Source organism: Megascapheus bottae, chromosome X (genome assembly GCF_031878675.1).
Source record: "Megascapheus bottae isolate mThoBot1 chromosome X, mThoBot2.hap1, whole genome shotgun sequence".
Lineage (NCBI taxonomy): Eukaryota > Metazoa > Chordata > Mammalia > Rodentia > Geomyidae > Megascapheus > Megascapheus bottae.
In genome coordinates, this window is record NC_143547.1 from 48,477,507 (window position 1) to 48,502,092 (window position 24,586).

General features: G+C 43.2%; 1 long non-coding RNA gene across 2 annotated transcripts in view; it reads left to right on the forward strand.

Annotated features, from left to right (window-relative positions):
- The first annotated feature begins 622 nt into the window (after positions 1-622).
- LOC150041029 (uncharacterized) overlaps positions 623-24,586 on the forward strand; it is a 48,994-nt gene continuing 25,030 nt past the window's right edge. The window contains exons 1-6 of one of the 2 annotated variants that reach the window (XR_016533825.1): positions 623-740; positions 13,748-13,874; positions 15,690-15,777; positions 17,292-17,440; positions 19,793-19,938; positions 20,156-20,232. This is a non-coding gene — a long non-coding RNA (uncharacterized LOC150041029). Of the gene's footprint in view, positions 741-1,182; positions 1,339-13,747; positions 13,875-15,689; positions 15,778-17,291; positions 17,441-19,792; positions 19,939-20,155; positions 20,233-24,586 lie in introns of those variants that run through there. The other variant, XR_016533826.1, reaches the window with a different exon arrangement.

Below are 24,586 nucleotides of genomic sequence, written 5' to 3' on the forward strand. Positions count from 1 at the left end.
TAGTAGAGTGCTGGCCTTGAATTGAAAACCTTAGGCATAGTGCCCAGGCCATAAGTTTAAGCCTCAGGGCTGGAAAAAGAAACAACTCCCTTCCCTCAAAAAAGGGGGGTGGCAGTAGTTTGGCTTAGTAGTAAAGTACTTGCGTAGCATGCACAAAGACCGGGGTTCAATTCCTTGGTACCACTTATCTAGAAAAAGCCGAAAGTGGTGCTGTGGCACAAGTGGTAGAGCTCTAGCCTACAGAAAAGCCCAAGGACAGTGCTCAGGACCTGAGTTCAAACTCCAGGACTGGGAAAAACAAAACAAAACACAACAACAACAAAAAAGGACATAGTCAAAGTTGGCAACGGTGGGCTAAGTAGACTAGGAGAGGGACTAAAGATGGGATGAACTGAGCAGCAAGGACAGATGGGCCTGAGAAAGGAGGTGGAGGTGTTTGTGGAAGGGCCAGAGTCCCAGCGGTTCCCAAACAGAGCCCAGGGGGAAACCCGGGAGCAGCTGGGGGTGGGGGTGGGGGGGGGGCGGGAAAAAAGCTTGGCGCATGCGCTCAAAGCACTGCGTTGCCGGGCGGGGGGGGGGGGGGGGCAGAAAGCTGCGATTTGCCTGCCTTTAGCGCCTCTGTGGCTGGAGTTATGGCATGCATTCTGGATGCGGATCACTGAGTTTATAAAGCCAGCTGATGCACTCTCGGCATTGTCAGCACTAAGAATTCTTTCTGCAACAGTGGATTCAGCCAAGAGGTAAAGTGGCGACAAAATGCAGGAACTTAACATGGAGGGAGGCGGAGGGAATTTATGAATGTGAAATCCTTAATTTGACCATTTTCTCGTTTAATGGGAGGGCCAGTATGGAGGCCAGTTTTGCCTCAGACCTCCAGAAGGATGTCCTAGATGCAGGTTTTGCCTCTGAACAGGGTTCAGGTACTTAGGCATCAGTATCCTCCTTGTCTTAAAATATTGGGGTTCCTCATTTGTACCAGGTGTAACTGAGGGAGGAGGTTTATGCTAATCTGGAATTTTACAGGAGTTTCTTTGGTTTGGGTTACGTTGGGGGGGGATCTGAATAATTTGGTCAGTTCTAGGGTACCCGATTCCCTCCTTTGTAGCTGGAGTGGATTCCATCCAGATTTATTTAGGGTTAGGGTCTATCACCTGCAATTCCTCTTGCATTTCCCCTAGTTCCACGTGGGAGGCTAGAAGCGACTCTTGAAGAGGACGTGCATGGCCAGTGTGTGGGGTTTAGGAGATTGAAGAAGCACCGCCCTGAGTGGTGGCGCTGCTGCAGTGTTTTTGAGACTGCGTGACGTGAGGGGCGGACCATTAGTGGCGCGGGAGAGAGGTACGCACGCAGATGCTTTGGCGAGTTGAAAAAGGAAAAAGCACGCAAGCGCATTGAAAGCTGTTTTTACCAGTGGCGCAGCGTGTGTGCGCGCGGCGGGGGGGGGGGGAGGAGGGGGAAGAGAGAGATGTTGGTGCGCCTGCGTGTTTAAGCCTGCTTGCTGCCGTTTTGGTTGAAGAAATAGCGCGCGTGCGTATTTGAGACTGAATGACTGTTCCGGGTGCCACGCAGCGTTTTGATTATATAATTAAGTTTACAAAATGGCGAGCGGCTTGGTAAATTGTCTTTTCGCCATTTTCACCTAGAAAGGCTAGCAAAGAAGTAGATTTACCATTCGAAGTGATGAAGGTATTTCCCCTTAATTTGCATTTTCCTACCCCGTGGCCAAGTCGGGGCAGGGGGGGCGGGGAATCCTGGCATTTTAACCTCCTACTGCCATCCAAAGTGGGGGTTTTAGAATATGGAGGCGATGAAGACTGTGTAAAACGTTATGGAAGTTGTCACCGTATAGGGCATTTGGAGGTCACTGTAGAGACTGCCACATTGAGGCAGTGCACACGTGAAAGCCTGTAAATCTGCCTTGCTAGTTTTGGCTCTGAACACACTTTTTCTTAAAGTCACAGACAGCCGAACACAGTGTTTACGTCCAGGAAGTCTAGTGTTAGTTTGCCCGAAAACCCTTGCTTTTTCTCCTGGAGAGCACAGGACTGAGGATTTGGCTGTAATCGCGGCTGTTATACTGCTTAACACCAGATCACGGGAAATGGCGACTGAAAAATAGCACAGTAATAATATGAAGATGACTTGGGGTTTTGCTTTGGTCTCTTTTTAATTATTTTTCTTTTCTCTGTAGAACTTTCTGCAGATTCATCTACTGGGACTTACTTCCCCCCCCCCCCCTGTTTTTTTCTTTTTTTTCGCCAGTCCAGGGCCTAAGCACTATCCTTGGACTTTCTCAAGGCTAGAGCTCTACCACTTGAACCTCAGCACCACTTCCGGCTTTTTTCTATATATGTGGTACCAAGGAATCGAACCCGGGTCTTCATGCATGCTAGGCAAGCACTTTAACCACTAGGCCAAACTCCCGGCCCTTTTTTTTTTTTTTTTTTTTTTTGCCTGTCCTGGGGCTTGAACTCAGAGCCTGGGCACTGTCCTTGGGCTTTCTCAAAGCTAGAGCTCTACCACTTAAGCCACAGCAACACTTCTGGTCATTTCTGTGTGAGTGTGTGTGTGTGTGTGTGTGGTGCCAAGGAATAGAACCCAAGGCTTCATACATCCTAGGTAAGCAGTCTACCACTAGGCTACACTTCCAGCCTCACTCAAGGTTTTCTGGTAGTTAATTAAAGATAAAAATCTCAGAGATTTTCCTGCCCAGTTTGGCTTCAAACTGAAATCTTCAGAACTCAGCCTTCTGGGTAGTTAAGATTACAGGTGTGAAACCACTGGCACGCAGCTTTTTGTTTTTGTTTTTGGCCAGTCGTGGGGCTTGAACTCACGACCTGAGCACTGTCCTTGGGCTAGTACTCTACCACTTGAGCCACAGCACCATTTCCAGCTTTTTCTCTGTATGTGGTACCAAGGAATTGAACCCAGGTCTTCTTGTATGCTAGGCAAGCACTCTACCACTAGAACAGCTTTGTGCTCCATAAACTGCATATCAGTATGCATAGATATGGGTTGAGAAGGGGGGTGGGTACTGTCTCCAAACCTTTTCTCCATCTGGACTCTTAGCTATGATCCTCCTAAGTCTCTCAGGTAGCTAGGATTATAGGAGCAAACCACTAACACCCTTGGGTTTGAGATCTTTAATTTGCACCTATGTGAAGTATACACCTCAGAGCCTTTTTTGGGGGGTAGGAAGAAGGCTGGGCCCCTAGGGAACTCCTCAAAGGAGGTTAAATTCCTTGGTTTGACATAAGGGTGCTCTCTCTCCTCTCTCTCTCTCTCTCTCTCTCTCTCTCTCCCTCCCTCCCTCTCCCTCCCCGCCCCCCCCTCTCTTTCTCTCTCCCTCTCCCCCTCTCTCCCTCTCCCCCTTCCTCCTTCCCTCCCTTCCTCCCTCCCAGTCCTGGGACTTAAACTCTGTCCCTGAGCTAATTCTTTTTTTTTAATTAATTTATTAACATTAATTTTTACAACATATTTCAAATGACGTGTTTAACAGATATTCAAGAAGGGAATCTCTATATTCAATCACTGGTACTTGGATTTTAGAACATAATCAAAATTAGGCTAAGGATTTGTATGTCATAGATACATAATAATCTATGTAATAAAACGTTATGTCTATAGAGTCATAAGTTTTTATGACTATGTAGTTGTGTTTATATTTCCAATACCATGTCCATAGCATTGGGTACGCAAATATTGAGTCATCACTCTTGTACTGTTTGGACCTAAAAGCCACATATTAAGGATACCATGCGCCTTTTGTTCCTTTGGTCTTGTCTCACTCAACATGATTCGCTCTAAATTCATCCAATTCCCTGCGAATGCCATTATTTTATCTTGTCTGTTGGCTGTGTAGAATTCCATTGTGTATATATACCACATTTTCTGTATTTTCCTTTTTCAATGATCACATTCAATGTTTTCATCACTGTACTTCAAATCTACATTGTACAAAGTCACCACGGTAATTGATCAACCTTTGAGATTATACTTTTCACACCAGTGTCTTCTTGTGCCATTTTGATACTAAACATGTTTCTTCTCATTCAAGTGAACCGAAATGCTTCAGTGGGGTTGATTCTCAGGAACCTGGTTTAAAAAAAAAAAAAGATATTGCACCACCTTTGTTTAGTGTTTCAGTGTTTATTTCACAGCAAATAATTACTTCATTTAAGTTAAAACTTCCAAATTATTAATAGCCTTCAAATTCACCTCATATTACTCAAGATGAAAATACTCTGCTAAACACAGATAACTTAGAATAAGGTCAGCAATTAAGTGTCCTTAGCACACACCAAGGTTTTGGGTTTTTTGTTTGTTTGTTTTTCCTCTTAGACCTATTTTAGGATGATCTGTTAGTATTCCTTACACAGGTCTTGAGCTTCTTTTTGCTCAAGGCTAGCACTCTACCACTAGAGCCACAATGGCAATAATAGATTTTGCTGTGATTAATTGAAGAGAAGAGTCTCATGTACTTTTGTGCCCTGCCTGTCTTCATACTGCAGTCTTCAGATCTCAGCCTCCTGAGTTGCTAGGATTATAGACTTGAGCCACTGTCACCTGGCTACAGCCTTTCTTCAGATTTTAAAAATTAGCGATTAATTCATTTTGTGAATTATTCAACTTATAAATAACAATTTTTGTTTCAAATGTGTTCCTTGTATGTTCTTGTTGCAATTGAGTCTGAAGAAATGGTTGGCATTCTTGGAAGACACTGCTGTGATTCTTTTCACACTTTTTTTTGTTTTTGTTTTTTTTTTTTTTTTGCCAGTCCTGGGCTTGAGCTCAGGGCCTGAGCACTGTCCTTGGACTTTCTCAAGGCTAGAGCTCTACCACTTGAGCCTCGGCACCATTTCTGGCTTTTTTCTATGTATGTGGTACCGAGGAATCGAACCCGGGTCTTCATGCATGCTAGGCAAGCACTTTAACCACTAGGCCAAACTCCCGGCCCCTTTCATACTGTTTTTTTTTTGTTTTGTTTTGGTTGATCCTGAGGCTTGAACTCTGGCCCTGGCTGCTGTCCCTGATCTTTTGCCAAAGCTAGCCCGCTACCATTTGAATCACAGTACCACTTCCAGCTTTTTCTGTGATTAGTTGGCGATGAATCTCAGACTTTTATATCCAGGCTGGTTTCAAACTGAGATCCTCAGATCAGATCTCATGCTCCAGATTAGCTAGGATTACAAGCGTGAGTCACTGTTCTCTACTTATGTTTGATTCTTAGCATTATTACTATTATTATTATTGCTACTATTGCCAGTCCTGGGCCTTGAACTCAGGGCCTGGGCACTGTCCTTGGGTTTTCTTAAGGGTAGAGCTCTACCACTTGAGCCACAGCACCATTTCTGGCTTTTTTCTATTTATGAGGTACCTAGGAATGGAACCCAGGTCCTCATGCATGCTAGGCAAGCACTCTACCCCTAGCGTAAACTCTGGCCCTAATTCTTAGCCATTTTGAGGTAAATTTTCCTTTATCGTTTTTTAAAAAATATTTTTAATTTTTTTTGGGGGGTCAGTTGTGGGGCTTGAACTCTGTGCCCCTGGGTGTTGCTCCTGTGCTCTTCACCTCAAGGCTACTGCTCTACTACTTGAGCCACAGCACCACTTCTAGGTTGTCTGGTGGTTAATTGGAGATAAGAGTCTCATGGATCTTTGGGTTGGCTTTGAACCATGAACCACCTGTGCCCAGCTTTTTTTTTTTTTTTGTCAGTCCTGGGCTTGGGCTCAGGGCCTGAGCACTGTCCTTGGACTTTCTCAAGGCTAGAGCTCTACCACTTGAGCCTCAGCACCACTTCCACCTTTTTGCTATGTATGTGGTACCGAGGAATCGAACCCAGGTCTTCGTGCATGTTAGGCAAGCACTCTACCACTAGGCCAAACTCCCGGCCCCTTTTTTTTTTTTTAAGATACAGGGTCTGCTGTGTAGCCCAGACTGGCCTTGGACTTGGACTTGCAATTCTCCTGCTTCAGCTTGTCCACTTATTTAAATAAAGTTAGATTTGACTAAAATTGTTTGTCAGTCATGAGATTTGAACTCAGAGCCTGAACTGTATTTTGATCCATGGCTAGTGCTGTACCACTTGAGCCAGAGCTCCACTTCTAGCTTTCTTTTTTTTTTTTTTTTGCCAGTCCTAGGCTTGAACTCAGGGCCTGAGCACTGTCCTTGGACTTTCTCAAGGCTAGAGCTCTACCACTTGAGCCTCAGCACCACTTCCAGCTTTTTTCTATGTATGTGGTACTGAGGAATTGAACCCGGGTCTTTGTGTATGCTAGGCAAGCATTCTACCACTAGGCCAAACTCCCGGTCCCCCAGCTTTCTTTTTTTTTTAAATTTTATTAGAAAAGTGATATACTGAGGGATTAGTTACGTAAGTCAGGTAAGGACTACATTCCCCTTTTTTTTTTTTTTCTTGCCTGAGATGGCTTTGAGCCACTATCCTCAACTCAAGCATAAGCCACCAGCATCTGCGTAATATATATATTGCTAGTCCTGGGATTGGGCTCAGCACCTGAGCACTGTCCTTGGGGTTTCTCATGGATAGAGCCCTCCCACTTGAGCCATAGCACCACACTTTTGGCTCGTTTGTATGTATGTGGTAGTGAGGAATGGGGGTCCTGGGGACCTGTCTATTTTAGGATGATAAATTTCAGTCCTGAAATGTACTTTCAGTATTGCTAATATATATACACACATACATACCTATTAGTCTATGATATATAGTGTATATGTATACACATATACACTATATATACTTTAAATAATTCTTTTTTCGTATAATTTTTTATTGTAATTAATAAAAGGGTTACATGATATTTGCCAGATAGAAGGTACATTAATTCACGTACATTGATACCCTTTCATATGTCTTGGTACCCATCACCCTCCCCCCCCCCCCACCCACCCTAAATAATTCTTTTGGAGCAATAAAGGGGTTATTTTTGGTCGGTCTTGGGGCTTGAATTCAGGGCCAGGGCACTGTCCTGGAACAGTGCTTAAAATTAGTGCTATACCACTTTAAGGCACAGCTTCACTTTCCCTTTTCTGGTGGTTATTCAGGGATTCGGCTCAGGAAAGTTCCTGCCCAGGCTCACTTTGAGCCGTAGTCCTAAAATGTCAGCCTTGTGAGTAGCTAGAATTACAGACTGGAGCCACCAGTGCCAGCTAAGAAACTAAAAGTTTTAAAACCTCTCCCTAAAGTGGAGTCCCGGGAGAACAATGAACACGTGGAAGCACCCGGATGCAGTTGCCACGTGGCTGAGCTAGAAATGTTAGGTTTCCCTTACATCCGCTGTAAGCTAGCCTGTCAACTTCCTCCCGCCTTCCCGCCCTCCGTTTCGCGCCAAAATTCATAACGGAAGTTCCTGGTTCACATCACTTCCTGTAGGGGCGGGACAGCAGCTGCAGGGCTCCTCGGGAAAGGTAGTCCAACTGCTGTCCTTTCTTAGTCCAGCTGGCTGGCTTTCAAGAGACTGCAGTGGCTTCCGGCACACTGCTCCCAACCCCCTACTGCACTGAGTGGCGGAAATGATGTGATTCATGACGTGATTCACGTTGCTGGCAGGATGTTGGGGGAGGCAGCCAGAAGTAGCTGCTCCGTGGACTGTCCAGCGAGGCGCTGTTGGACTCTTAAATAACTATACAGGGGCAGACTCTCCAAGGACATCCCCCATGATTGAAAAAGCCCGCAGAAGCGTGTTGCTTCTCTCATTTTTTCTGCTCATTTAATATGTAGATGAATAGATACCCTGTGTGTGTGTGTGTGTGTGTGTGTGTGTAGTGGAAGTATTTTGTATTTTCCTCTGATTTGGGCAGTCTGTTTACTTATGCTTATTAAATGCTTCTAGTTTACTATCCATACTTCATGCACCATGTATTAGCTATCTCACATTTACTAACGTTCTATTATTGGATTTGGAGGTGTCAAGGGAACTTAAGTTTTATTTATTATTTTTTAAAAATATTTTTTATTGGGGCCGGGAGTTTGGCCTAGTGGTTAAAGTGCTTGCCTAGCATGCATGAAGACCTGGGTTCGATTCCTAGGTACCACATACATAGAAAAAAGCCGGAAGTGGTGCTGAGGCTCAAGTAGTAGAGCTCTAGCCTTGAGAAATCCCAAGGACAGAGCTCAATCCCTGAGTTCAAGCCCAGGACTGGCAAAAAAATAAATAAATGAAATAAACTTAAAAAAATATTTTTAAAAAAATATTTTTTATTTTAATTAATAAAAAGGTTACATTATATTTGCCAGGTAGAAGGTGCATTGCTTCACAAACATTGATAGCTCTTTTTATGTTTTTTGTCCCCATTTCCCTCCCCCGCCCCCAGGAACTGAATTTCTTTTAGGTAATTATATCAAGTTCAATATCACTAGTTGTAAACTTCTATTTTTCTGGCTATGGATAGTAAAATCAAGCTTTTTTGTGAGGGAGTTGGGACAGTGGAGAGGTATGTAAGCCAGAATAAAACCTCATGTTTTAAAACTGATTGGGGGAGCTGTGAATGTGGCTTAGTGGTAGAGTGCTTGTTTCTTGTGCATGAAGCCCTGGGTTCAATTCTTCAGTACCACATAAACAGAAAAGGCTGAAAGTAGCACTGTGGCTCAAATAGTAGAGTGCTAGACTTGAGCAAAAAAAAAGAAAACAACCCAAGATCAGTGCCCAGGCCCTGAGTTTAAGCCCCAGGACTGGCACACACACACACACACACACACACACACACACACACACACACACACAAAAAGTGATTGGGTATATTCATTTTGGAGGTCTGCCTATCTTTAGTAGTGTATGTGTGTATATGTGCCAGTTCTGAGACTTGAACTCAGGGCCTGAGCACTGTCCTTGGGCTATCTTAAAGCTAGAGCTCTACCACTTGAGCCGTAGCACCATTTCTGGCTTTTTTCTATGTATGTGGTACCGAGGAATCAAACCCGGATGTTCGTGCATGCTAGGCAAGCACTCTACCGCTATGCCAAACTCCTGGCCCGGGACTCTCATTTTTCATTATGCTAGTGTAATTTCCAAATGTATTTATAGCAAAACCTTAGTGTGAGGATATTTGAAATAGTTGTAGAGCATATAGCCTTTGCTTTCTAATATTTAGTGTTCCCCTCTGGGTACCCACAAACCACCTTGGAGCAGCACTCTGCAAAGAAAATTTTCATTGAACACTATAACCTGATAGGTATTATACAAAATTTATTAGAGTGTATTGTAATTGTGTATATTTCTGTCTCCCTATGTTATTAGATTTTGAGTTCCATAAGGGCAATATGTCTTCATTTCCAGAGCCCAACCTAGCCTAAGAAAATGTTTATTGGCTAAATAAATGAGCCATCAACACAGATTTATTGTGTCTGCTAAATCTTTATAGGATCAGGACTGTCAACTCTTCAAAGTGTATGTAGTCAGATACTTCTTAGTAGTTGTTGTTTATTTTTGCTTTTGTCTGTTGTGGAGCTTGAACTGAAGCCCTGGACACTGGCACTGAGCTCTTCAGCTCAAGGTTAGTGCTGTACCACTTTTAGCCACCGTACCACTTCCAGTTTTCTAGTGGTTAATTGGAGATAAGAGCCTCATGGATTTTCATGGCTGGGCTGGGTTTGAACTGTGATCCTTAAATCTCAGACTCCTGAGTAGCTAGGATTACAGTTGTGAGCCATCGTACCCAGCTACTTCCTGTTGTTTTTGGGCTTGGATTCTGGACCTAGGTGCTGTCCCTGAACTCAGCCGCTCAAGGCTACCACCATACCCCTTTGAGCCACAGTGCCACTTCTGGTTTTCTAGTGGTTAATTGGAGAGAAGAGTCTTATGGTCTTTAGGGTCTTTAGTATCCGGGCTGGCTTTGATCCTTGATCCTCAGATCTCAGCCTCCTGAGTAGCTAGGGTTACAGGCATGAGCCACGGTGCCTGCCTTATTTTTTTTTTTTTTTTGCGAGTCTTGGAACTTGAACTCAGGGCTTAGGCACTGTCCCTGAGCATCTCTTGCTCAAGGCTAGTATTCTAAATATAAAAAGATATATATATATATATATTTTTTTTTTTTGCCAGTCCTGGCTTGAACTCGGGCCTGAGCACTGTTCTTGGACTTTTCTCAAGGTTAGAGGTCTACCACTTGAGCCACAACAACACTTCCAGCGTTTTCTATGTATGTGGATGCTAGGCAAACACTACCATTAGGCCAAACTCCTGGCCCCTTATAGGTATATTTTTGACTTGAAGATATATACCGTGTAGTAATTGAAGAAAAGGCCATCCAGCAGTAGTATAGTTTGATCAATTATTTATAAACTAAAAGTTCATATTTGTCTATACACATGAAAATTAGGAAAGCATACCTTAAATATTACATTTTCTTAGATTCTGGGGGATTTTTTTTAACTTCTTTACGTAGTTCTAATACTATATACATATATATATATATATATGTATGTATATAGTGTGTGTGTGTGTGTGTGTGTGTGTGTGTGCATTGATGACTTCCAAAGTTAGATAAACATTGACCACCCTGACCCCTGTGCCAGTGGCCTATGGTTATTACAGCAACTCAAGAAGCTGAGGTCTGAGTATCATAGTTTATAAGTAGCCAAAGTCAGAAAGTCCATGACTCTATTATTTCCAGTTAGGGTTTAAAGTGCTAGCCTTGAGTAAAGAAATCCTTAAGAGACAAGGATAGGCCCTAACTTCAAGCCTCAGTATTCAGCATCCCCCCAAAAAATAAAAAACTAAAACCAGAGAAAAATTTGAAAGTATTTCTTTTTTTTTAAAAAAACCTGAACCAAGATTGAGTAAAATGGGAATGAGGAAGAGATTGAAGTTAAAGTAATTTAGTTTAGATAAGCTGGTTGAGGTGGAGGAAGGGAGTGGTAGAAATAGAGATTATTTTTAAAGAATGTACCACTACATTCCCCCACAGCGGACTCCTTCCTTATGCAGGCATTTCACAGATTGTGGTTTATCCTTATTTGTTGCCTAATTACGTTTAGACACATACCTTTTCCCATCCTTGTCCCTCAGAGCTTAAGCAATTACAGTAATTGCTTGTGGTAGAAACTGCCTGAAGGGCTGCATATCTTGGTAGAAAGGCAGTAAGAGTTTCAGTTGCTCAAGGAATGGGATTATGACATTTGAAGGCAAATGAAAGGGAACTGGAAATTAACTCAGGTTAATGTAGATAGCTGGAAAGACAAATATGACATGTGTTTGCTCATGTTTAGAATCTAGGTTTTGTGTGTGTGTGTGTGTGTGTGTGTGTGTGATTTGTATATATAGATACACTTAGACATTTAAATATGCATAATATGCCTATTATATATGACTTAGGAAGAAGTAGAGAGGACTGGGTAATTGAGGGGTGGCAATCAGAGAAGTACTATCTTTTTGGTTGGTCATGGGGCTTGAGCTCAGAACCAGGGTGCTTTCTTGAGAGAGCTTATTCGGAGGTTCTAGGAGGTGAGCGCAGCTACTTGTATACCCTTGACCGAAGACTGGTCCTCTATTGGGGATGGTTGTCCTCTTCGACCGAGCGTGCAGCTTTGGGAGGGACGCACATAGAGCGGTGAGGGAGGAAGGGGACACCCGCCAAGCCAGCCAGATCAGCCGAATCAACCCTGGTGATCAATGAGGTGACAGATGTCGCAGCCAGATCGCCCTCACATCCAGAACCAGGGTGCTTTCTATGAACCTTTTCACTCAAGGCTGGTACTCTACCACTTTGAGTCACAGAGCCACTTCCGGATTTCTGTTTAATTGGAGATAAGACTCCCATAGAGGCCGGGTGGTTGGCCTAGTGGTAGAGTGCTTGCCTAGCGTGCATGAAGAGTTGGGTTCAGTTCCTCGGCACTACATACATAGAAAAAGCCAGAAGTGGTGCTGTGGCTTAAGTGGTACAGCTCACGCCTAGAGGAAAGCCCAAGGACAGTGCTGAGGCCCTGAGTTCAAAGGCCAGAACTTGCAAAAAAAGAAAAAAAGTCACAGACATTCCTGTTTGGACTGGCTTTGAACCGTGATCCTCAGATGTCAGCCTCCTGAGTAGCTAGGCTTAAGTGTGAGCTACCAGGTACCACCAGATAGTAATAAATTGGTGAAATAGGCTTTGTTTATTTACTTTCTGAGAGTTGTTTGAGTCAGAATATGGAATATAGGTTTATAAACTGGTGGACATAAAAAGCTCGCTAATAATTCAAGAGTAGATATTTTTTCCCCTTAGGTACTGCGGTTTAACTCAGCGCTTTGTGCTTTCTCAGAAGATACTGTGTAATTTGAATCATGATTCTAACAGTAACCCCCTATTCAGAGAAATTGATATTAAAGTCCAAAGTAGGCTGGGATTATAGGTGAGATCCACTGATACCTGGCTAGAAAGGACTCTTGCTCCCATTTTAAGTGAGGTTAACTTGGGTTTTGTATGGTAGGAAGGTTCAAAGGAGGTTATCTAGAAGTTGTTGTACAAAGCCCCCCTCCCCCACTTTCTTTTTTACGTCCAAGACTAGGACTAGAACTCAGTACCTAATGCTTTCGCTCATTGGCTGGCATTCTACCAACTGAGCCACACCTCCAACCCAAGATAGAATTTTAGTGTTCAGCTTAGGCTGTCTTGAACTGGCTTCTGTAGCACAACCTGACTGGTAGAGTGTAGCTCTGAGAAAGCTCAAAGACAGTGCCTAGGCCCTGACTTCAAGCCCCGGAACTGGCAAAAATAAATAAATTAAATAAATAGGAGCAAGAATTCTTAGTAGCTGGTCCTGGTCACCGGTGGTTCTTACCTATAATCCTAGCTGCTCAAAATACTGAGATTTAATCCAGGTGGTGGTGGTCAGGCTTGTAATCCTAGCTACTGACATGTGCACGCATGTCAGTTGTAGAATTTGAACTCTGGGCCTGGGCACTGTTCCTAAGATCTTCACTTTAAGGCTAGCACTCTACCATTATGTGCCACAGTACCACTTCCCCTGTGAGGCTCTTATCTCCAGTTAACCACCAAAAAGTTGGAAATGGAGCTGTGGCTCAAGAGGTAGAGCACTATCCCTGAGCAAAAACAGTAAGGGATAGCGCCCAGGCCCTGAGTACAAACCCCAGTAACCTTCCTCTTCTTCCTCTTCTCTTCCTGACCCCTTCCATTCCCTCCCCACTAATCAAAGATCTGAGGATTGTGGTTCTAAGCCAGTGCAGGCAGAGAAATCCTGGAGAGTTACCGCCCATGAACTAGCAAAAAGCTGGAAGTAGAGGAGTACCTCAAATGGTAGAACACGGGCTGTGGACAAAAGTCTGAATAAGAGCTAGAGGCCTTGCCACTCATGGCCTTTGTCAGATAAAGAACATAATGATGGCCAGTCTGGGAGTCTGGCCTAGTGGTACAGTGCTTGCCTAGCATGCACGAAGACCCCGGTTCAATTTCTCGGTACCACAAACATGGGGAAGGGGGATAATGATGGCCAGGCACTGGTGGCTTACACTTGTAATCCTAAACTACTTAGGAGGCTGATATCTAAGGATAACTGTTCAAAGCCAACCTGGGCAGGAAAGCCATGAGACTTAATTTCCAATTAACCACCAGAAGACCAGAAGTGGCTCTGTGGCTTGAAGTGTTAGAGCACTAGCCTTGAGCAAAAAAGCTTGGAGACAGTGCCCAGGCCCTGAGTTCAAGCTTCATGATGGACCCCCCCCCCAAAAAAAAGACACAATGATATGCTAATGTGAAATCTGATCATTCTGTTGCATTTATTTTATTCCTATCCTATAGGTGCTATAAAGTCATCCCACTTGTGAAGAGTTACAATTGTGTCCTGCTTGATCCAGTGAAGTTAAAGGACTGGAAAAGGGTCAAATCAGCATCTTATACATGGTTTTCTAGTCACTGGGAAATCTTAGTAAGTGATCAGTAGCTTTCATGTGCTTGTCTAATTAGGGTACAAAAGGTGGTTTTAATAGCTATAAAAACATTCCTTATATTTTCCCATTATGATCTTAAACAGGTTGTCATATAGGCTGTAATAAAGGATTTATGCTTAGGTTCTGTGTGTGTGTGTGTGTGTGTGTGTGTGTGTGTGTGTGTGTGTGCTGGTTTCGGGGCATGAACTCATGGCTTGGGTGCTGTCCCTGCGTTTCTTTGCTCAAGGCTAGCGCTGTACCAATTGAGCCACTGTCCCACTTCCTGCTTGTTTTGTTATTAATTGAAGATAAGAGTCTTAAAGTCTTTTGGGCCCAGGCTGGCTTTGAACTGTGATTCTCAGATCTCAGACTCCTGAGTAGGTAGGATTACAGGCATGAGTCACCAGTGCCCCGCTTGAATCTTTGGTAATACTTTATATTCTACCTAGTATCTCATCTATTTCATCCAAATCCAAGGAGGATATGTAAGACTGGAATGATTTTTTTTGGGGGGGGGGGGGTCGAACGAGGGGCCTGGGCACTGTCCCTGAGCTCCTTTACTCAAGGCTATCAATCTACTAGTACTAATTCTGTTTTCTTTCTTTCTTTTTTTATTTTTTTGGCAGTCCTGGGGCTTGAACTCAGGGCCTGTGCACTGATCTTGGGCTTTCCTTTACACTTAAGCCACAGCACCACTTCCAGCTTTTCTATGTATGTGGTACTGAGTAACTGAGGAATTGAACCCGGGTCTTCGTGCATGCTAGGCTGGCAGTCTACCACCAGGCCAAACTCCCTGCTCCTACTGCTGGTTTTTGAAATAAAGAGTCTCACAGGGACTTTTCTGTCCATGCTGGCTTCGAACCCAGATCCTCAGATCTCAGTCTTCTGATTAGTTAGGATTAATGGTGTGTGCCACAGGTTCCCAGCTCAGTATGATTTTTTTTTTTTTTCTTTTTGGCCAGTTCTTAGGCATGAACTCGGAACTTGGGCACTGTCCCTGAGCCTCTCTATGCTCAATGGTAACACTTTACCACTTGAGCCACAGCACCCTTTCCAGCTTTTTCTGTTTATGTGGTACTGAGGACTCGAACACAGGGCTTCATACATGCTAAGCAAGAACTCTAGCACTAACCTGCATTCCCAGGCCTCAATATGATTTTTTTTTTGGCAGTTGTGGGACTTGAACTATGGCCCTGGACGCAGCATCCACCTCAAGGCTACCTCCCTACCCCTTGAGCCACAGCGCCACTTCTGGTTTTCTAGTGGTTAATTGGAGATGAGAGTCTCAATGTCTTTTAGTGCCCGGCTGGCTTTGAACCATGATCATCAGCCTTTTGAGTAGTTAGGATTATAGGTATGAGCCACCGCGCCCACCACTAAATTTCTTTCCTTATCTGTCTGTCTGTCTGTCTGTCTACCTATCTATTTATTTTGCCAGTCGTGGGCTTGAGCTCAGGGCCTGAGCACTGTCCTTGGACTTTTTCAAGGCTAGAGCTCTACCACTTGAGCCTCAGCAACACTGTGGCTTTTTTTCCTATGTCTGTGTTACTGAGAAATCGAACCCAGGTCTTGATGCATGCTAGGCAAGCACTCTATCACTAGGCCAAACTCCCAGCCCACTAAAATTTCTTTTTAACAGTAGCTTTTGCGTTCATTTTTGCTAATGGAAATTTCCATAGTGTAACATTCTATTGTGCATAAAATCACCTAGAGTGCTTGCAGAAAATGTGATTCCTAGGTAGTGCAAAAGGGTTTTTTTGTTTGTTTGTTTTTTACTGATTAAGAGCAGCTTTTTAATATCTTCATTGTTTTAGTAAGCCTTCTGCCTCAAGGAGTTCACCGGCTCTTCAGGATGGATCACTGTTGTCATGGATGTTCTTGTGAGGCTGCGTGGAAACTTTGGTAAGTTGTTAGTATTTTTCATGTGGTTCCCCTATTGGGGGTTAGAGAAGAAAAGAAAATGGTCACCATATGGTACTAGCCTTCCTTCAGCAGAGAGTTATTAAGCTAGACCTACTTCATGCTGGATCCTTTTCTATATATTTACAAAGTCCTGTGATTATGGAACGTTCATGTTTACAAAGTTGGGCAAAGGAATATAGGAATATATTACTAGTGCAATGTGTCACGTCAGTGGATTTTCATTTACCATGTGAACATGGTAAGATGATGTTTAAAATCATATTAAAAATGGCCGGGTATGGTGACTCCTGCTTATAATCCTAGATAATCAGGAGGCTGAGATCTGAGGATCAAGGTTCAAAGCCAGGGGTAGGGTGATGGCCTTGAGCTAAAGAGCTCAGGGACAGTGCCCAGGCCGAGTTCAAGCCCTATGACCCACCAAAAAAAAAAAAAAAAGGTTGCATTAAACTAAACTAAGCACCATCTTAAGTTTTTCTTTCTTCCCAGTCACTTTTTTTTTTTTTTTTTTTTTTTTTTGCCAGTCCTGGGCTTGAGCTCAGGGCCTGAGCACTGTCCTTGGACCTTCTCAAGGCTAGAGCTCTACCACTTGAGCCTCAGCACCACTTCCAGCTTTTTGTATGTATGTGGTACCAAGGAATTGAACCCGGGTCTTCGTGCATGCAAGGCAAGCACTTTAACCACTAGGCCAAACTCCAGCCCCATTTTTTTTTTTTTTTTTTTTTGCCAGTCTTGGGCTTGAGCTCAGGGCTTGAGCACTGTCCTTGGACTTTCTCAAGGCTAGAGCTCTACCACTTGAGCCTCAGCACCACTTCCGGCTTTTTCTATGTATGTGGTACTGTGGAATCGAACCCGGGTCTTCGTGCTTGCTAGGCAAGCACTTTAACCACTAGGCCAAACTCCAGGCCCCCAGTCACTTTTGTAATACCATTAATCTTTCAATGTGAAGTATGGAAAAGGTCACAGATGATGTCCTCAGTAGACTGGACTATGGAAAATATTCATAGGTTTTTATTGTTTTGGTTGATTGTAGGGCTTGAACTCATGGCATGGGCACTGTCCCTGAGCTTTTTTTTTTTTTTTTTTTTTTTGGCCAGTCCTGGGCTTGAGCTCAGGGCCTGAGCACTGTCCTTGGGTTTTCTCAAGGCTAGAGCTCTACCACTTGAGCCTCAGCACCACTTCGGCTTTTTTCTATGTATGTGGTACCAAGGAATTGAACCCGGGTCTTCATGCATGCTAGGCAAGCGTTCTACCACTAGGCCAAACTCAGGGCCTGTCCCTGAGCTTTTTTTACTCAAGGCTAGTGCTTACCACTTTAAGCCACAGTGCCACTTCTGTTTCTGGTGAGACTTGCCAGGGTTGGCTTTGAACTATAGTTCTCAGAACTCAGCTTCCTCTGTAGCTAGGATTACAGGCATGAGCCACCACAACCTGGTGGGAAGTTGCAGTTTTTGTTCATTTGGTTTTCTTTTTTGTGTGTGTGTGTATGTGTATAGTGCTGTGTATCAAGCGTTGGGTGTTATGGATGCTGGATGAACATTCTACCATTCAGACTTATCTCTGGCTCTGTGAAGATACCAAATCTGTCCGATCTATGTGAATGACTATACAGCAGAAGAGGAGGGGAATCTTCTCAGGGACTAAGGTAACACAGTGAATTAACTAAGTACGAGAGGAAAGGCTGGCTTTCCCCTCATTGCCTATTAGGCAGGCTCTTAAAATGCCATTTCTAGAACACAAGCGTCAGGCCAGTAGTAGTTTTAGTAACTACAATCTATGATACAGCTTGCTCAGAATAAGTTGGTAGGCAATACCATTCTGTGATCACCATTGCTGAGAATCAGAAGTGAAGTTGGGTGTAGTGGCTCACACCTGTAATCCTAGCTACTCAGGAGGCTGAGATCTGAGGATCGAGGTTCAGAGCCAGTCTAGATAGCCAATTAACAACCAGAAATCCTGAAGTGGTGTTGTGTCTCAAAGTGACAGAGTACTAGCCTTGAGCAAAAGAGCTCAAGGACAGTGCCTAGGCCCTGAGTTCAAGTCCCACGACTGACCAAAAAAAAATAATCAAGTGAAATCAGGAAGTGGAAAGGTGAACAAGTGACTCAAGTGTAGTTGGTAGCATATGCTCCTGTTTTGTTTTTGTTTTTGGTGCTGAGAATTGAACTCAAAATTTCATACATACAGAGTGCATGATCTACCATTCACCTACATTACTAGCCCTTAAGCTCCTGTTTTTGTAAGGTTTTATTGTAACACAGTCTTCCTTCCCTATTGTCTTTGTGCTACAGTGGAGTTTAGTTGATATAGACTTCGTGGTCCAAAGAGCCTGAAAATATTACCAATTGCCTCTTTATAGAAAGTTTGCCAACATTTAGCATAGGTTAAATGTACTGTGTCCACAAAATCTTAGCGCATTTTATTTCTGTGGCACTTTCCTTTATAGCTGATTTTAGAATAAATGAAATCAGTTTGCTTCTGAATTTGTTTCCTCCTAACATTAAAGTCACCAAGACAGTACATTCACAAAGTAGGCTATGTACACCGAAGGAACTATGTTTTATATGTTTCACTGTAGTTAACTTTTTTTTTCTGCCAGTCCTGGGGATTGAACTCAGGGACTGGGCACTATCCCTGAGCCTTTCTGTCCTTAAGGCTAGCACTCTTTACCCCCTGAGTCACAGAGCTGCTTCCGGCTTTTTCTGTTTGTGATACTGGGGAATCAAACCCAGGGCTTCATGCTTGTTAGGCAAACACTACCACTAAGCTATATTCCCAGCCCCTTACATTCTTATGTAGATCCAGGTACAGCCCTAAGTCTTAAGTTTTCTTTTCTTTTTTTTTTTTTTTTAAACTAAGTCTAGATGTTTTCCAGCCCTCAAATAAATGCATAGTGTACTGGTGTTGGAGACGGTATAAAGAGACTGTATAAAGTCCATGAACACAGCTATAGACAACATGAAGATAAAAACATCCTAGTAGCCAAAGCAAGCTGTACTTTTGTGTTTGATGATTATAGTATGTCAATCCCATGATTGTGTCTGATAAATTTTTCTTAGACAGGCACTCCATAGGCCATAGCATGATATTCCCTGCCCTTTTTCTTTCTCTCCTCCTCTTCCTCCTCTTCCTCCTCCTCCTCCTCCTCCTCCTCCTCCTCCTCCTCCTCCTCCTCCTCTTCCTCCTCCTCCTCCTGCTCCTCCTCCTCCTCCTGCTCCTCCTCCTTTTCCTCTTCCTCCTCTGCCTTCTTCTTCTTCCTTTTTTCCCCCCTTCCGGGGCTTGAACTCAGGGCCTGGGCACTGTTTCTGAGCATTTTCACTCAAGGCTTAGCACTATACCACTTTGAGCCACAGCACCACTTCAGCTTTTTCTTCTTATTTGGTACTAAGAAATAGAACCCCGACCTTGATGCATGCTAGGCAAGCATTCTACCACTAAGCCTCATTCCCAGCCCTCCCTGGACTTTTTTGTCATTGTTTTCATTTTTTGTCAGTCTTAAGGCTTGAACTCGGGACCTGGGCACCATCCCTAAGCATTTTCACTCAAGGCTAGCGGTCTACCACTTTGAGCCATAGCACCACTTCTGCTTTTCTGGCAGTTAATTGGAAATAAAGTCTTATGGACTTCCCTGCCTGGGCTGGCTTTGAACCTCAAACCTCATATCTCAGCCTCCAGAGTTGCTAGGATTACAGCCACCTGTGCTTGCCTGCTCATGGATCTTTTTTTGCATGACTTAAATGTGTCATTATCTTTTTTTTTGTTTTTTGTCAGTCCTGGGGACTGAACTCAGGGCCTGAGCCCTGTCCTTGGACTTTCTCAAGGCTAGAGCTCTACCACTTGAGCCACAGCACCACTTCTGGTTTTTCTATATATGTGGTACCAAGAAATCCAACCCGGGTCTTTGTGCATGCTAGGCAAGCACTCTATCACCATGTCAAACTCCTGGCCCCAGATATGTCATTATCTTTATTTTATTTATTTATTTATTTTTTGCCAGACCTAGGGCTTGAACTCAGGGCCTACGCACTGTCCTTGGGCTTTCCTCAAGGCCAGCCCTCTACCACTTGAGCCACAGCACTATTTCCGGCTTTTTTCAATGTATGCAGTACCGAGGAATTGAAGCCAGGACGTCGTGCATGCTAGGCAAGTATTCTACCACTAGGCCAAACTCCCAGCCATCTTTATTTTGTTTTTATCCTTTTGTTCAGAGCTCCCATGTTTGCATGCTCCACCAGCATGTCCTCTGCCTCACTTCAGTCCATACATGAATGTTTGGCTATAACCATTCTTCCGACAATCAAGGTGGTAGGGGCCATGCTTTTGAAAATTTGCTCTATCTATCCTTAAATTTGGCTTTCAGGATTTGGAGGAATCAATCTTTCCACTGACGTCTTAAAATGTGAACTGGACAAAGGAAAAGGTATCCCACTCCATCAGGTAAGTAATCACTGACCATGAAAACATTTTTCTTTTTGTTCTGTTTGCATTTAATAGCTCTTATAATAATAATAATAATAATAATAATGAATCAACATCTTAATTTTACAGAAAGGTTTCCTACTTTTGGGGGGGGAATATTTGTTGCTAAATTTGCTATTTACAATTTTATTTTCTATTTGATTTATCAGTATTTTCTTTCTAGGTTGAAAAGTACATTTTGGGGGACAGGATGACAGTCTGTGTCAATTATCTTAGAGTTATTAATGAACTTTGTTTGCCTACTATTTTAAAAAGTAAATCTCAGTTATGTGCTGTGGTATTAAATATTTCTTTTTTTTTTTTTTTTTTGCCAGTCCTGGGCTTGAGCTCAGGGTCTGAGCACTGTCCTTGGATTTTCTCAAGGCTAGAGCTCTACCACTTGAGCCTCAGCACCACTTCCAGCTTTTTTCTATGTATGTGGTACCAAGGAATCGAACCCGGGTCTTCATGCATGCTAGGCAAGCACTTTAACCACTAGGCCAAACTCCCGGCCCATTAAATATTTCTTAATAACCTCATTTCAGAATTGATACATAATGCCAGGCATGGTGGCTCAAGGGTGTAATCTTAGCTAATCAGGAGGCTGAGCTAGGAGGATTGTGCATGGAGGCCAGTCCAGGCACAAGTGTAATGTTTGCGTTTTTATTTTTCATTTGCCAATTACAGAAGCAAAAATTAAATGGTCTCCATTTTGTTTTAATTTGGGTGTCTTTGAGTGTTAATGAACAGTCTACCATATTTTAGTTTGTGTTCTTTTGAGTATTAATAAAATAGATAAAAATGCTTCCTGGGTCTTGGTTTTGAGTTTCTGTGGCTTGTGGGGCTTGAACTATGGGCCTAGGCACTGTCCCTAAGCTTGTCAGCTCAAGGCTAGCACTCTACCACTTGAGCCACAGAGCCATTTCTGGCTTTTTCTGAGATTTTATTGGAGATGAATCTCATGGACTTTACCACCTGGGCTGGCTTTTGAACCTCGATCCTAAGATCTTAGCCTGAGTAGCTAGGATTGCAGGTGAGAGCCACCGGTGAGAGTCACCGGTGTCCAACCACCCCACCACCACTTCTCCCACTTTTTGTGGGGGGGGGGCTGGGTCATGGGGCTTGAACTCTGGGTCTCGGCACTGTCTCTGAGCTCTTCAGCTCAAGGCCACCACCCTACCACTGAGCCACAGCCCCACTTCCCCTTTTATAGTAGCCGAGAGTAGTCTGAAAACTCAAGATCCTACTTACTGTCTCAGCTTCCCTAGAGTGAGATAGAAAAAGAGGTATGAGTCCAGCACAGTGGCTCACATTTGTAATCCTAGCTACACAGGAGGCTGAGATCTGAGGATCAAGGTTCAAAGCCAGCCAGGGCACGGGACACATAAGGACCTGAGACTCTTCTCTCCAATTAACCTCTAGAAAAATGGGAAGTGGGGCTTGGCTCAGAGGTAGGGCAATAGCCTTGAGCTGAAGAGCTCAGGGACAGCGCCCAGGTCAAGTTCAAGCCCTGTGACCCACAGGGGAAAAAAAAAAAAAAAGAAAAAGAAGTATCTTTTTCTGTAGTTTATAAGTTATGCTTATTCTTACTTTTTATTTTTTATATTTTATTTATTCATTTATTTATTTTTTGTCAGTCCTGGGCTTGGGCTCAGGGCCTGAGCACTGTCCCTGGATTTTCTCAAGGCTAGAGCTCTACCACTTGAGCCAAAGCACCACACTTCTGGCTTTTTTGCTACATATGTGGTATCGAGGAATCGAACCCGGGTCTTTGTGCATGCTAGGCAAGCACTCTACCACTAGGCCAAACTCCCAGCCTATTCTTACTATTTTAAAGAATACTAATCTGCTTATGCATCTCTGGTGTTTGGTATGTAACTCATTTTCTACATGTCCACATTCAAGTTTCAGGTGGTTGTAGTTGTACTTGCGGGATTCCCAATAGGAATTTCATATTCTTTTTCCAGTGTGATGCTATTAATGAGACTTAAATGAGTTTCTTCTTAATTTTGCTACCACTAGCTTATGCTCTCTACTCTGACAGGAGTTGGCAACCTTTTTCTATATTGGGCCCAACACTAGATTTTTCAGGCCTTCTAGGTTATGCCATTGTGGCTTGAAAGGAGCTACAGACAAGGCATCAATTAATTGTGACTATGTTCCCATAAAACTTTAAAAAAGAACTCGTGAGTATATTTGGGCTTCAGGCTGCAGTTGGCCAATTCCTACTTTATGAAATTTATTCTTATATCTTCTGCTCTTGTACTTCATTGTGTCTATGCTGCTGATATTCCCCTGTGACCTTTGGGAGTGGTTTTTTTTTTTTTTTTTTTTTTGCCAGTCCTAGGGCTTGAACTCACGGCCTGGGCACTGTCTTTGAGCTTCCTCAAGGCTAGTGCTCTACTACTTGAGCCACAGTGCCACTTCTGGCTTTTTCTGTGTATGTGGTTTGGAGGATTCGAACCTAGGGCTTTGTGAGTATTAGGCAACCACCCTACCAGTAGGCCAAACTCCTGGCCCCCCATATCATGTTTTTAAAGTTTTAGGTGGTAGCTAAACTCTGGATGCTTTGTGTGTCATTAGTATCTTTATTTTATTTTTTTAAATTGTATTTTATTGTCGAGATAATGTTTAGAAGGGTTGTAGTTACATTCATCAGGTATTGGGTACATTACTTCTTGAACCTTGATATTCTTTCTCTTTTTTTTTTTGCCCTTTTCCTCCCCCTCCCAGGCATCTTGTTTTCCCCCTTCCCTTTCCTATTCAAATAATCAAATAAGTGTATGTACAGTATACTAGTATACAAATTCAGATACAGTAACCTCATGAGATTAACCATAAATGGTAAAAGAGAAAAGAAATAACTTCACATAGTACATTAAGAACAGCAATCATAAAGATAAACCTCTTGTTTCATTAACCTAGAGCTCATTTTGTTTAGACTCATCCTGTATGACCTTATGTACACAGCTTTTGAGCTATTATGATCCTGTTAGGAGATCATTAGTATTGTATCCTAGGAGGTAAAAATACTTTATTTAGCTGTCTACCTTGTGCTTCAGTGTAACAAATTCAGTTAACTCCATTCCTTTTGAGAGTCTGTTCCTTGAGAGATGTATTTTATTTTAAGAAACAAGCTCACTTTTAAATGAGTGAAACCTGTCTCTTGTATATTATTTTTACTATGATTCAGCTTCTCTCTGATTCTCTGCATGCCATTTCACTTCTACTACACACCAACTTCTTTTCAGCTCTTAAGCCCTTTTCTACTACACACCAACTTCTTTCAGCTCTTAAGCCCTTTTTCTTTACTCATTAACTGAGCTTTTGTAACCTACAGGCTAGGCTTTCATTCTTGCCAGTCCTTTTCTTTACAAGCTGCTTGCATTTAGCTCCAGGCTGTCCAGTTGTCAATAAATCTTATTGTTCTTTGTTGGCTCTGAAGTTTGCTGGGTCTGTGGGGGTAGCACTTTGCCAATTGGTCGAGTCTAGGGCCATGTCCTATGTATAATTCAGTCATTGTTTTACCCTAATACAATCTAGGTAGGTGTTGTCTAAATGCAATTAGGTTAGGTTTTTGTTGTCACTACTGGAGTTTGAGCTCCAAGCTTGCATCCTGGCACCAGGCTTTTCTGCTTTAGCCTCCAGCTTTTTGGTGATTAATTAAACCTTAATCACTTGGTTAGTTAGAGTTCAGATTTGTGTGCCTGGACTTGGTTTGAACTGCTATCCTTCAGATTTCAGCCCCTAGAGTAGCTTGGATTGTAAGTATAAACCACTATTCTTGGGCAGTTTTTTGGGCAGTATTAGGAATTAAACTCAGAGCATTCCATTTACTAGTTAGGCACTTTAACTCCCTCCCCCTCCTCGCTTTTTTTTTTTTTTTCCGGTCATGGGATTTTAACTCTGGGCCTGGGCCCCGTTCCTGAGCTCTTCAGCTCAAGGCCTACTGCCCTACCCTTGGAGTCACAGCACCACTTCCCACTTCTCGTTTTTAGGAGGTTAATTGGCTTCTGCTCGGGCTGGCTTCCAACCTTAATCCTCAGATTTCAGTCTCCTGAGTTCCTAGGATTTTAGGTATGAGCCACCTGTATCTAGCAAGAAAATTAGCTTTATCTCTGTGTGTGTGTGTGTGTGTGTGTGTGTGTGTGTGTGTGTGTGTGTGTGTGTACAGGTGTGGACTGGGATTTGAACTCGGGGCCTTGTACTATCGCTTGATATTTACACTCATGGGTGGTACACAACCATTTGAGCTAAGCCTCCAATGAGGCATGTAGGCATATTTGCCCCATTTTAGGGTGACAGCCTTTATCTTAGGTATCCACAGGCTAGG